The sequence below is a fragment of the Pseudorasbora parva genome, chromosome 17, assembly GCF_024679245.1.
Source record: "Pseudorasbora parva isolate DD20220531a chromosome 17, ASM2467924v1, whole genome shotgun sequence".
In the NCBI taxonomy this organism is placed as follows: Eukaryota; Metazoa; Chordata; class Actinopteri; order Cypriniformes; family Gobionidae; genus Pseudorasbora; species Pseudorasbora parva.
The window spans coordinates 14069775-14084297 of record NC_090188.1 but is presented as its reverse complement, the minus strand read 5'-3'; the positions used below and the strand labels follow the sequence as shown (position 1 = coordinate 14084297).

The window sequence follows — 14523 nt, the reverse complement described above, 5'->3', positions numbered from 1 at the left end:
ATGCATAGATTATTTTTTGTCTCTGAAATTAAATGTTGATGTATTCACGTTTGTTTCTATGTATACACTTGCCCGTGACCTCAAGAAGCGCGCAATCAACCGAGGTTAGAGAAAGCAGTCTCTAGCGTCCCTGTTAACTTGCCCGCCCTCGCTCCAGGTAACGCTGTTTCAAATCCCGCTCGGAGCGGGTCGACTAGGATCGGTGAGACCCAGTAAAAGTGCGGGGGATGAAAATACACTTTATCAAGTGCGGGGGACACGCCAAACCACTTCCACCCCACTGAATTAACGTTAGTCTTTCTCCTCTAATCAACTATTTCTTTCTCCTTACTTGTGGAAGTTCGTTCAGTCACATTTGTGTTGCGGTCAGGGAAACTCTTTTTGTAGCTAAAACTTGCTGCGTTGGATCTATCAGCTAGGGCTGCAACGATTCATCGAGTAACTCGAGTTAATCGAATCAAAAAAATCCTCGAGGCAAAATCATCTGCCTCGACGCTTCGCTTAGTCCATTTAACTACACACACATATTGCAGAAAGACATTTTTTGTGTAAGGACTCGGAGTATGAGCGGATTGCGGTTATATCCGCGGTTCAGGTGCGTAAACATCCCAAACATTGCAGGTGGATGAGAGAAATCGTTAATATGTTGATTTTAATAAAGACGCGGAACTCTCATATCACGCTAAAACGCAATGAATGCGTGTCGTTCTTTAATTTTCGTTTTCAGCTCATGTCGAGATCCAAAGACCGCAATGCGAGAGAGAGAGAGAGCGGGTGGGCATCAGCACTGGTAATATCATTTAATATCGCTGTTTTTAAATGAAGAAAACTGTGTGTTGAGCTTCAGGATGCGACGCTGAACATTTAAGTTTCATTTGCGGCAGTTCACGCGTCAGCTGAGGAGATACGAGCAACTCCAAACACATGAACTCGATGGAGTTTGCAGCTTTGCACATGGATCACCGTCATTGTGATGTGTGTGAAATGAGACTTTATATATCCTACTTGATAATATCTTCGAAATGCACCATTAGATGTTCTCAATACTAGGCGCAACAAATATCAGAACAAGCTGTAACGCACGCGCGCGCGTGTGCGTGTTGTGTGTGTGTGTGTGTGTGTGTGTGATTAGCAGCGCTCGTGCTTTCAGAGCTCAGAGCTGCGTGATTTCATTGATTTGTGTAATTTAAATATCACACTTTAATCATATTTATAGCTACTAACTTAAAGCAAGCTGTGTTACAATGATGAATGATTAGCTCAAAAGATCAGCATGTGTGATGTACTTTAACTGAATTAAACATATCTCGCGTTTGATCACGTTCTAGCGGTTATTCCTCCGTGTGATGTATAGGTTGTCGACCCTGGTTTATGTAAATGTAATTTTGCCAAAATAATTTTTTTTGTTTTGTTTAGCAACCTACTTCAGTGTAGCTAATATGTGACGATAGCATCGCGCTTAACACGGAGGATTTGAAGTTGTGACGATCGGGTGCGGGTGGATGGTTTGCTTCTAACAGCTGATTCGGTGACAATAGAGCTGATCCGCACATCTCTTGTTCCAGGTTAACCTGTCCAATATGTTTTGCTTCAGTAAAGGAGTAAATAAGACAGTAAATGCTTATGTCATGCCTGAGCTGAAGCTGATACATGAAAGTTAAGTTGCACAACATAAATACAATGTTTAGTTATTTATATTATTTATAGAATATTTATAGAATATTAGAATATTTATATTATATAGAATTTATAGAATATTTATATTATTTATATTGGCATTACTGTTATTTATATTACTACTATTTAGATTTATTGGTTGTAGGTTTAGTTTTAGATTGAACTATGTTTACCTTTTTAAAGTAATTTGAAATAGATTTTTATTTAATATAATATGGCAATTGTATGCATTAAAATTGTTTAGTTTCACAGTTATTAATGTATGCAATTTCAGCAATAAAACTTAATTTTTCTAAAAAGAAGAAAAATTAGATGTTAATTTTAAGATACCCGTCTTATTGTCTCTTATTGCTCTTTAATAAAGAAAAAGTAATTATTATCCGATTAATCGATTAATCGATCGATTAAGTGGTAGATTAATCGATTACAAAAAGAATCGATAGCTGCAGCCCTACTATCAGCCTACTGATGCTGAGCACTGACTGCGTTTCTGTGGTGTACGTCATCGCGCAAGTAGCCAATCATGTTCTGCTCTTTCTGACGGCTGCGCCCTGAACGTCAGTCAGTGAGGAATGCTGTAATGTTTATCGAAATATCGGAAATGTGTTTAAAAATCATATCACTGTTATTGAAAAAAATTATATCGCGATATATATTGATATTTAATTATTGTCCAGCCCTACTTATAATTCATTTAATCAGACAACAAGGCTACCAAGACTGCACAGTGTGCAGCTAAATAATTAAAATAAAAAAACAATTCCTAACAATTTTGTTGTCGATTTTTAGTAAAAAATTTCAGGACTTGACAGTCGACCAAGATTGTCTTTGGTTGATTACAGCTCACACAGATTACAACTTTTAGAGCAGATGTAAGCTGCTTTAGCCTCAGTAAGAACCTTAGAGACACACAAGAATAGTTGTGTTGTGCTGTACAGCTTTACTTTAAAATTAAGACAATATTTGCAATGTTAGGGAATTTAGTTGATTGACAATTCACATTGTCAACCCAGGCACAATATAAAATGTGTAGTCATTGATAAAATCTCCATTTATCAGGACAAGGAAGACAAGAGATGTGCACAACAACTAATTTCATGGACGTATGAAAATGAACATCCAACTAGTCAACTAGACTATGGTTGTTTATATAGCAAATGTTCAAGTGTCAATTAAGTTTCATTCATAATGTTTCTCAAATGCATGTAAAAGAGTTTCCTACAGATATTCTTCTAAATATTTTGGTAGAACATTTCATACAACTGCTGCTGTTAGTAATTCAAGGAAAATCCATTCAGCGAAAGTGTGTGTTTAGATGTACAAAAAAAACCTGATTTAAGGTTCATGTGCTAATTTGTCTTACTGGGAACATGTTGATGAATTATTCTATTCGCCATTATTTCAGTGTTGCGAAATTAGATTGTGGATCCAATCAAGAGGATTATTACATGATCAAAGTGCAAAAGGATCTAGATGAGACATATAGAAGATCTGGTTTGTACCAAAGAGACACCGCTATTGCTCAGAAAGCTGCAAATATGCAATGATGTCACATAACAGCATGTCTGAGCTGGCCACACCTCACGCCTACTGCACTATAAATAAACCCAGATAGGATTGCATACAAACCCCTATCCTTTTACCCAGATCCTGAGTCTTCAGCAAAGGCTCAAACACTCAAAGTTTTTATCAATGGTAAGCTCCTCTAAAGCAGCCGAAGCTAAAACCATCTTCACCATCAGAGTGCATAGAATATGTATCTAATATAGTCATTAGTCTCAAAATGAACGGAAATAAAAACGGTACATTCACACTCAAATCTGAATTGTTCTACAAGTGTGCTTACTTAACTGGATACCTCCTAAAAAAAGATTTGGGCTGAACAAAAAGCTACAACCTTTCTGAAAGGATTTTGAGGTTTTACACAGCTCTATATAACCAAAATGAGTTGTGGGCCATGACACAAAGACAGCTGCTGTGGCTAAAACAAATAAAATTAAAATAATAAACGCATATACCATTTCACAGAGGTAATCACTCATAAAGATAAGTACAATTAAAATATTCAAGCAACCTCCATTGGACCACTTGAGATGTATTAACCCATATAATAGTACATAAGAGTAATAAAATAAAACAAAAAAAAGAAGTCTACTTTCTTGCGCACTTGTATTAACGATAGCGTTCCATTGGCGCTTCCAGCACCTGTGCCTTGACTCCAGATTAGCCATGCTTTGATCATGTGCTCTGTTTAGCATCACAGTAAACTAAAAGAGCCCAGATGATAATAACTCATTGCCTATGAATGTGTGCGGATGCAGAGGGCACAGTGTGCCAAAGCACTAAAACAAACAAATAAAACGTATCCTGAAGAGACAGGAAGTGGGCTAGACCTTTGAAGAGTGTTCCAATGTTGTGACCCAACAAAAGGAAAAAGAACCTGGTCCTCATCGACTCTCCATTTCAGACCACCTGTGCACAACAGTGACTTTCATCCACCATCACCCACGTCCCCTCATCGTTATGAATCATGATATCTTCATTATAGCCAGGAAAAGGGCCATTGTGGCCAATGAATAAAAATAAAATAAAATAAAAGACGTCAGCACTAACCAGGCAGTTCAGGCTATCACCCAGAATACATGTTCAGAACAACCGCCTCTTATCAAGCAGGAACGAATCTAAAGCCTGACTCTAGGAATTCTATTAATATCCAACATTACCAGCTTGGTTGGCTATTATGGCAAGTTTATGACCATAAAAAGATCCTTACCTTACCAAACTTTGGCCTGCATTCAAGAGTTGCGCGTCCAAATGACAGGTTGCTCATTCAAGATTTCCACATTCCACTAAAGTGAAGAGAGCGGTTCAACACACTCCTGAGATCTATGGCACTGCAATGATGTAACCATTGGACCACTGTCATATGTTCCGTTTCCATGCCTACAGTGCCTGGAGTGGCAGCTAAGAGTGGTTTCTATGGGAACAGAGAGCTTCAACAGGGCACTTCAGTGCATCTTTCCTGTGACCAGTCCCTTGGAATTGCAAGTGCAGCGATATAGCCTACAAACAAAACTAGCATTGAATTGTATTAATTGAACTGAAGCTACGAACAGCTGGCAAAGTGCAGGGTTTGGAAACTAACAATGTTGTGAGACAATTACAATACTGTGTGAACATATCCATTGCTAGGCATCACGCACACCATGTGCTCCTCGAATTTGAAACTTTAAAAGGCCAGTGTATCAAATGTCACAGCCACTAAACGGGCAGTGAGTTGTAAACTGCTGGCCTTGTGTTGCCTTGTTTATGAAGCCCTAAGGACAAACAAATGTATTATACATCAATATAAGAGCAGCTGCATCATTACCACTGATTCACAGATGAGCAACGGTGTATTTTGAGATGTAATTTAAGACTCTAACAAGACAAGTACCTGCAACCAATGACAATCCTTTGACTCTTGGCTTTTGAAATCAACCATTCTTATTTTTATTTCATACTTCACATCAGTCTACATTTATTAATAAAACCCCGTCTCTTAAGCCTACAGGATTGCAACATTTCTACGGACTCCCTATAGTTACGCCAGTAGAGTAAAAGTCAAATCTCCATGCATCGGAATCAAAAGGCAAAATGTAAATCAATGTGGCTTTTTAGTACAAGGTCACGTTAGATATGGATCCAAGGAGTGCAACATCACTAAATGTAATCTTACTATCATTAATCAAAGAGTTTGCAAACATCAGCAGGTCTCCTAAAGGGTCAGAAGGATTCAAGATAGTGGGGTTAACAAGCTAACTCAATTTGTAATAATCCACTCATGAGATGCATGCAGTACTTGATTAGCTACTGTGCAAAGGCTTTCAAGAAGGATAGATCAAGCAAACAATGGTAAATCAACACGGATCATTTGATCCAAACAATCAAAGCTTAGTGATACCAAAGCAAAGGTAGAGAAATGGAATAAAGTAATCAAATTAAAATACCGGCATATTTAACTGTTTAAATTTAAAAATGAATCCTTACTAAACTTACAAAAGCTATTCAATCAAGAGCAGTGAGTGATGTCTTTATCTTTTGTTTGACATTAAACAGACAGCTGTAAAGGCTACTGCCCCTTTAAGACCCAAGTATAGTTGTCGTATTTTCTGTATAAAGTTCACTTAAGGCATATACGGAGTAGGCTATGACATTTTGACATACTTTTTGTGTGAGTTTGTCCGTTTAAGCACAGGATTTGAAAGATAACTCAATATTTGCACGCTTTGGGACGATTGCACAGAGACAGATCTTCTCATTCGCGTCTCCTGGCTACACTGGGGTGATGACGGTGAAAATGACTGCTCATATTCGGACGTACGGCAGCACTCGCATGCCTTTTACAAAGTTTACAATGAGAGACCGTTTTGCCCACGTTTTTCTTTTATTATCGCTGTTGTAGTGTATACCTGAGGAGTTAGCACGTGTATCCATCGACAGAAAGCATTATTTTCAAGTTACAACCCATATTAAAGATGCGTCATCAGTTGTGAGATGAACCGCGGTGTAAGTGCGTCCCGGGACCTTTTACTTGGGATCCCGTTTGGGAAACACTGGTCTGTATTGATTGACACCGAGCTGGTCTGTTTAGAATTATAATGAGCGCCTTGACCGCGCGCTGCGTGTGATGAAGGCGTGTCGCAACTCTGTTATTCAACTGCTCTGGTTTTAAAAGCTATGTCACACTAAATGCGCCAAAATGCAATAACTGGTTTAAGATTTATGGTCGAATGCATGCACCGAGTGTGTGTGTGAGTGAGTAAGAGATGCGCAAAAGGGCGGAGAGAGAACTTAAGGAAATACAGCGTAACGAACATGCGTGCGTCTTTTAAATAGCGTAAAAATGAATGAATGAAGAATCAATATGTGGCGGCCGGTATTGATTATGTGGCGGTCCGCCACAAATTAGTCTACGTGTGGGTAACACTGTCTGGCCTCTGTTTAAAGTATTCCCATACTTTTGATATTCGTGGTCTAGGTTTTTGTGATAGAATGGAGAACTTTCTCCATTCCCAGGTGCAGAAGCCAACATTACGCGAGATGAATGTGTGACGCGACGCGCTGACGCATTTCACAAACGTCGACGTATTTCCGTAGTCGACGTCAGCACTACCTGAAATATTTCAGTTAGTGTGCAATTAATCTAAAATATATGAAAGTTTAATTTTTATCATTACATTATGGAAAATAAAGAACTTTATCACAATATGCTAATTTTTTGAGAAGGACCTGCTGTAGATCGATGATTTATCTGGAACTGTGCATCAAGCTATTTTATTTCACATCTTCCAGCCAATCAGAATCGAATATTCAGACATGCCATGGCATAAATTACTTTAGTTATTATTAAACTAAAATGTTATGTTATAGTTTTACTTAAGGTTTCCAGTGAAAACACTCCGATTTTGGGCAATTGTCTGCGAATTTCACAAAATCTGTCGGCGAGAGAAAATCGGGGCTAAAATCGTGCAGTGTAAACTCAGCATAAGGATATGGTTCAAAATATGGAATTTCCATGGAAATACATAATCTAGACGGATCTTCAATTGGGCCACACATTGGCAGTATGTTGGCCAAGCACTCATATCTGCATTCATATACAAGTATGTATCTGACTGTTCTAAATCATATAGCCTGGGGACATGGATTTTGCACTGGGGACAACATATTCAAGTTGCCCTTAGTTACCCATTAATTTCCCTAAAAAAATAAAAACAAATATCAAACTGATTCTGGAACGTTAATTTTCATTAAAAAACTAAATGCATTCCATTTTAACAGGTAATCTTAAGGAACGACATTTTAGCAGCAGTGTTGATCATACCCGTTACTACACAGCCAGACCAAGGCAAGCCTACCATAATCAACCAACAAACCATGCCCATTATCAGTGGCCAAGCACTCCATAAACTTTCAGAGTTATTTTAGGTCCTTGCATCATCTGCGCCCATGCCATTGTCTGTGTAAGGTGCCATTACAGAATGAGGCAGGAGAAGACCTTTGTATGATACATAGGTGGCAAGCTGCAAAGCAAAAGTCTAAAATTCCAGTGAAAAAAAATATTTTACTGCTTGGGTAAACATGAAAGGAATTTTAATGAATTTGACCAAAATGTATTCCATGAGTGGAAGTTTTATTCTACTGTGCAGTTACATGAAAAGACTAAAGGACTACCAAACACTGACTGTACTACTAATCAATACTAATTTTACATTAGACAAGCCTCCACAACATGTGTTCACTGTCCAGAAAAGACCATTTCAACTCATTTTAGGAAATCCTTATCTATGAAAATCATCACTTAAATTAACCATTCAGTACTCGCAGCCTCTCTGAGAGATGTTTTCTCGGCACACATAAAAGCCGCCTCCCAACGGCTCGCAAGTAACAAAACAGCTCTTTTTCACGTTTTATTGCACTTAAACGGTCAAAATGTTAGTCTTGGCAAGTATCCTCAAAAACACAGTAGGTTATGTGTTAAATAAACAGTTGAGAAAGAAATTGCATGTGTAATTGATCCGTGCACTAGCTCTTTAAGTGACAGCAGCCTAATATGGGTCAGTCAGTAAGATAACTTTAATTGTAAGAAATCAGGATTAATAGTTTAAAAATGCAATCAGGAGCAGTAAAATAAACTTAATGACACAACATAATGAATGTTTTTGTACGAAAAGTCATTTGTAACAAGCCTCGAATCAGGCCACGTAGCTTTACAGAAAATAATGATAAAACACATTCTTCCGAAGGCCTGATTGTGTTTGTGGGGTGCACTGTAATGTTTTTTTTTAATTGCATAATTTTTCATAAAATGTACCTTTATTCTACACTGTTCTGTCCCTTCTTGTAAAAGCGGTCTGATGGTTTCCAGGTTATATGAAGCCAGTGCCTCAAAAATACACAATGGGCTCAGATTGGTTAGCTGGCCAAGCTGTGTTCTGAATCGCTAACCTCCTAGTTCACGTGTTTGATGATCAGTAAGTTATCATGAGCTGTGGGCAGGCCGCGGCCATTATGTATTTTCAATACTGACAGGGAGACGGAGCCTGCTGGATTTACAATACAAGATCATCCACTTCACCCGATATATGTAATGTGACATCACGTGAGGGAACAGGGTAGAAAATGATCATGTTGGTTGATCAGTATAGTTATCACGGGCTATGGGCGTCCGGCTGCCAGTATATGTTTAAACACTGACAGAGATGGGGCCTGCTGGATTTACAACCGAAGATAATCCACTTCTCCTGATGTGACATTTTTTTGATTGTGTAATTTAATTTGAAGTGTACGAAACCTAAAATAAACATTAAAAGACACTGAGCTCAAGTCAGTCTCTCACTCACCCATTGACTGGCTTAGCGCCAGTCAATGCGCTAAAGCAGATTTACATTTTTGAATTTGGCAGTTAATCGCTGAATGTTCTAATCATATATGTGATCGTACGCAGGGGCCAGCCTAGAATGTGATCGTACGTGTCAGGGTTAACAAACTGGTTTGCAGAGGCAAACAGCGTTGTCATTTGTTTACTTCCTGACTAAAAACCTAGAATTAAAAATACAAACTATTACAGGAAAACACATCGAAGAAAAATAAATCATACTTATGGCCCGTAAAACGCTTCTGTTTTTAAAGTTGGAATTGCTCCATCTTTCAGGACAAGCCGTTGGCCGAATCCCGCTTTGAACTTGCGACGATTGTGAGCTTTATTTCCTCCGTAAAACGTGCAGCACAGAGAGCGAGATTTAAATGTTAACCATTGATCCCTAACTCCCCCGTCCCTAGGAAGGCTGAACAAAGTGGACCTACAATCCGGCGTTTTGTCTGCATTGTAAAATGGCCTCACCCCCCCTTATTTAATATTCTCGAAGGAGGGGTTTATGTAAATAATGAGCACGCTGATGTCAGCGAGTCAGGAGGAAAAGGCTGTAGTTCCTACCGGCCGTTTGCTGTAGTCCTTACAAAATGATTTCTTAAAAAGCAAATATCAAATATTGAACGTTGTAACTTTGACGAAGCTGTTTATGCTCAAACAGCAACATTACACACTAGCTAAAGTTAGAAAAGTGAAATCTTGTTTTACCACCCCTTTAATGGCAAATTGAGAAGGGTGACAATAAAGTTAAAATTTTGTGGGTAAAGTTGGATATACTTAAATATAAATAGCTGTACAATAATATAGTAACTAGTTTACACCAACTCATCATAACAAGTAATGTCCACTGCCACAGAACAAGCAGTGCAAGGGCTACGCACTGAAGGAAAAGAGAATTACCGGTATAATTTTTTTTCTTTTTATTATTTGTGCCATGAACTTTTCATTAGCTAATTTCCATCACTCAGGGTCAAAATTGTTTCAGGGTTTGAAGAATCAATCTGACCAACACTGACAAAAATGCTATGGGCAAAAAATACTTTTTTTTTTTCATTTAACTTTAGACTAAAAATCGGTTTTAGGCCTATTCGTACATATAACATTATGAGAGGGTGACACTGTATATGTTTAGAATAAGGGCTTCAAGTTAATTGCTGACACATATAACCAGCTAACATAACCGTGTTTTGTGCACTGATTAATAGAATAACCTATATTTACATCTTATAAAGCTAAAAACCACCAGGAGTAATTAAATGCCAGGAATATTGTTTTCTTTGTAAAGTCTATGTAATGGGCTGTGTGTGTGTGTGTGTGTGTGTGTGTGTGTGTGTGTGTGTGTGTGTGTGTGTGTGTGTGTGTGTGTGTGTGTGTGTAAACCGACTGAGCCATCAACGTAGTCAACATCTGGGACATCATTGCCGTCAATTTGCGTTCAAATTGTAAACCTACGATACAATACCCAAAAATACTGGCAAGACTGGCAACTCACTAGGTTTTGCGACACAGCTATTAACAGGTCGTATTCCTAAAGCAGGCAACAGTACGGGCTCTCTGACTTGGTGCAGCAGCCACAAAACACACGTCCATCCCGGTAGATAACGCTAGCTTGCTAGTAGGTCTGACAAATGTGGTGTAACTTACGTTTCTGATTGAAATTTCCTCTCCAGAAGACGCCACGTTCCAGGCGGCCGTCAAAGTGCCTTTATGGTCGAGAGTCCACTCGCTGAACATCTATGTTGTGAACGTTGGTGATATTAGCTCGTTTCGACTAGAGCAGCTAAAGGTAAACCCAGCTAGCTGGCTAGCTAATGCGGTTAAATTCACACGGTCAGTTCTGCCCTCAACGGCTCTCAGCTTGGATTACGAGCTGTAACGAACATCTTTGACATGCGGTTTCACTTCGGCTCAACGAAAACACAAGTGCGACCCGGGTATTGGTCATCTGAGTTGAATTTCGAGCCGTGTTAGCGTTTCTAGCTACATGTTAGAGACAGGTGACGTGCACTACTCAGTGCCATTGACGGCCGCGCGCTTCGGTTCCGTGTGATGGGAGGGGCCATCGCCTCAATGATTGAAATAATAATGTTTAATAGAGGGTGAGAATGAAACCTCATTGTTTTGGTTATGATATCGTGAATCTTGCATTATTATGTTCTGTAGTTCCCTTTACCGGGCTAAACAAGAAGTAGCCTACACTTTAGCACTTAAAATAAATAACAATGTTTGTCCACCTAAGTAGATCTTAAAGGGATAGTTCACCGAAAATTGAAAATGTTTAACTGCTTACATCCAGGTAAGTGGGTTATAGGTTATTGTTTCTTCAGTAGAACACAAATTAAGGTTTTTAACTCCAACCGTTGTAGTCTGTCAGTCGTATAATGCATGTGAATTGTAGGCTAATCCATTAGAGAACTATGAGAGTTTAAAAAAAAACATGCACACACAAATCCATATTGAACCCTGCGGCTCGTGACAACACATTGATGTCTTAAGGCATAATATTTTAAGTTTGTGCGAGAAACCGAACAGTATTTATATAATTTTTTTTACCTCTAATACACCACTATGTCCAACAGCCTTCAGCGCGGGATTAAGTTCCTTCAGGTAAGTGAGGTCAATTATAGGCTATAAATTATATTATATAAATACTGCTTGGTTCTCGCACAAACCGTTTCGTGATCATAATTGTTTCACGAGCCACAGGGTTTAATATGAATTTGTATGTGCATACTTTTTTTTAACTCTCATTCATAGTTCTCTGATGTGTTGCCATTCACATGCATTATACAAATGGCAGACTACAACGGTTGGAGTTAAAGGGGTGATGAATTGAGGAATCATCTTTTCCTTGAGCTTTTGATATATAAAAGGTCATGGTCATATAAGAATATCCTCTAAGTTTCAGAGCTGAAAACTTCCTTGTTAGTCAAAGAAAAGCTTTTATAGACACCAGGCTCAACAAACGGTCCTGTGCTTCTACTGACGTCAGTGCGCGATGAAACGGTTGTCTGGAAAAAAAATGGTGTTTGGGGGGTAAAATGTGTGTTATTTTGGCAAGGTTGCCTGCTAAAATTTGCACTCATGGGTCTATATATCACATAATAGTCGCTTCAACCCCCAATAGAAAACAACCCGCGGAAAAAAACGCGGACTTGGCAACGCAGTGCAGTTCAGCTCTGTTGACATTTGGCAATGCGTCACTTCGTTGCTCTGATTGGTTGTAGGTCTATCCAATTGAGGTCTTTCCTGGTTCGGTTGAAACACGCCTCATAATCACAGCCCAATGGAGCAATTTCAAACTCATATTCTGACTAGAATTGAGTATGACCACGTCAGGCTAGCACGTGGGGAAGACATGTTTCAGTTCACTGCAGAATCGTTTGTAAACAAATCTCCGATCGATGCTGGATTTGATCCGACAGGAATGGTGCAACACACCATGTGAGTAAAACGTGTTTTGATAGGCTATGTGTGATAGTATTGCATTTTTATAAATCGTTTTGCTTATGTGTATGTTACATGTCTAACAGAGCATAACTTTAGCACGCTGGACTCGTATGGGCCAGGGCTCGGCAGGCCGATGAATCTCTTATTATTCAGTTTTTGTTGTGCTATTCTCTCTCTCTCTATTTTTGACATCTGACGGGCGGCGTGCACGCCGAACGTGTATGTGTGTACGCGCGGTTCGTGCTTATAAAAATAATCGTCCAATCAATCGCGGGTCGATGAGAAATAAATCGTTGTGTTTGTTTTGATAAAGACGTTCACGGGCCCTATGATCGAGATAATCATTCTGGTTGCCGCTTCTCCCTCATTCTCTCCTCTCCCTGAAGCTCATTAAATATGCAAATCTTCTCCAATCCTAGCCGTGGGCGTTTACTTCCAAGTCTCCAGTGCGTCACGCCCATCAAAACCCAGCGTTTTGGAGAGAGCCTTAAAACCAGTGTAGAAAATAGCCTATTTCATATTAGTTATGATGTTTTTGAATGTAAAAACCACACGAACATCATTAGTTGACCTCAGACAACAGTATCATTTTTAAAAAAAAAAGCCAGTTCATGACACCTTTAAAAACCTTTATTAGTGTTCTACTGAAGAAACAAAGTCACCTATATCCTGAATGCCCTGGGGGTAAGCAGATAAACGTAACATTTTTGTTTTTGGGTGAACTATCCCTTTAAGTTCTACTTAAGTTCACAAACATTATTATTATTTTTGGATGAACTATCCCTTTAAGTACATCTTTATGGCCTGGTTTCACAGACAGGGTTTATTTTAGTTTAGTTTTTAAGTTTAGTTTAGTTTAGTTTTAATTTTTTATATTTGTTATCACACAAATGTCACATCTGGACCAATAATCTAGTGCGATATCAGCACTCGCGCAGAAGAAGAGGAAATGTGCCTATATAGAAGCATCATTGGACGAATTATTGGACGGTACCGTTTTTTGGAGCAGAAATCAATCAAGGAAGAAGGGAGCAAATAGTGATAATTTCCACAGAAGTCACAAAATTATGGAAGAATACATTTAAATGTCCAATGAAAATTTAAACTATTCACTCCTTTCTTGATTTTTGCTCTAAGAAACTGGTACAGTGATTTGTTATGTGGTTGTTCCAAAAATTTTATCTGGGGTGACCTTTTTAAACTTATGCATAATGCATTTTAATGCAATAATGCATTTTTTATTGTTTTTAAGCAAAAGTTCATAGATTATTAATACAGGAAATCTTTTATTTGAAAAATAGTCAAAAAGTTACAAACCCTTGTGTGCATCTTGAGACAAATAAATGGCACCGAAACTTTATCCTATAGATGCAAATGTTGTACCTTTATGAATTTAAAACTTAGATTTTACTGTTCCAAAGTTTATCAGTTAAACTGACTTCACATTTCTGTGATTGCTGACTTCACATTTCTGCATCAACCGATTCAACTCTTGCAGATAATCTTACACCTCCTCTGTTTCTTCACAGTTATCTTCCTTAATTATTGATTAGTATTGGTGACAGAATCTGGTTCCCAGGGGGGTCATCTTACCCAGAAGATAGTTGTATACCTCAACAACTTTAGAAATGGGCTATTCTGCATTTACATGAATCATTTTATATATATAATTTAAATTGGATGACAGCTCAAATATTTTACAGTTCAAATTAAATAAATATATAGCTATCCATCATACTGTCGTGAAGAGTTGGAAAATATAAACAAATTTCACTTCAAGTTGCTCTTGGATTTTTTAGGATGTTTTTGAATTGGACATGAACCTTCTGGAAAAAGTAGAGCCACTGCGGCAAACAAATGCAAATTTCAAGGTTGCATAGAAATCTTCAATTGGTCCTTAGTGCAAATAATGGCAGATACTTATACACCTCGGTGTAATACAGTATACAATAATAACAATTAACATTTTCAGTGTGCATGAT

The 14523-nt window shown here is 38.3% G+C and overlaps 1 protein-coding gene across 4 annotated transcripts in view; it reads right to left on the bottom strand.

Annotated features, from left to right (window-relative positions):
* Positions 1–11145, bottom strand: part of ppm1ba (protein phosphatase, Mg2+/Mn2+ dependent, 1Ba) — a 32370-nt gene extending 21225 nt beyond the window's left edge. The window contains exon 1 of one of the 4 annotated variants that reach the window (XM_067422026.1): positions 10736–11145. The gene's annotated coding sequence lies outside the window, so the exon portion shown is untranslated. Of the gene's footprint in view, positions 1–4450; positions 4587–10735 lie in introns of those variants that run through there. The other 3 variants (XM_067422023.1, XM_067422025.1, XM_067422024.1) reach the window with 3 other exon arrangements.
* Between the last annotated feature and the right edge of the window lie 3378 nt (positions 11146–14523).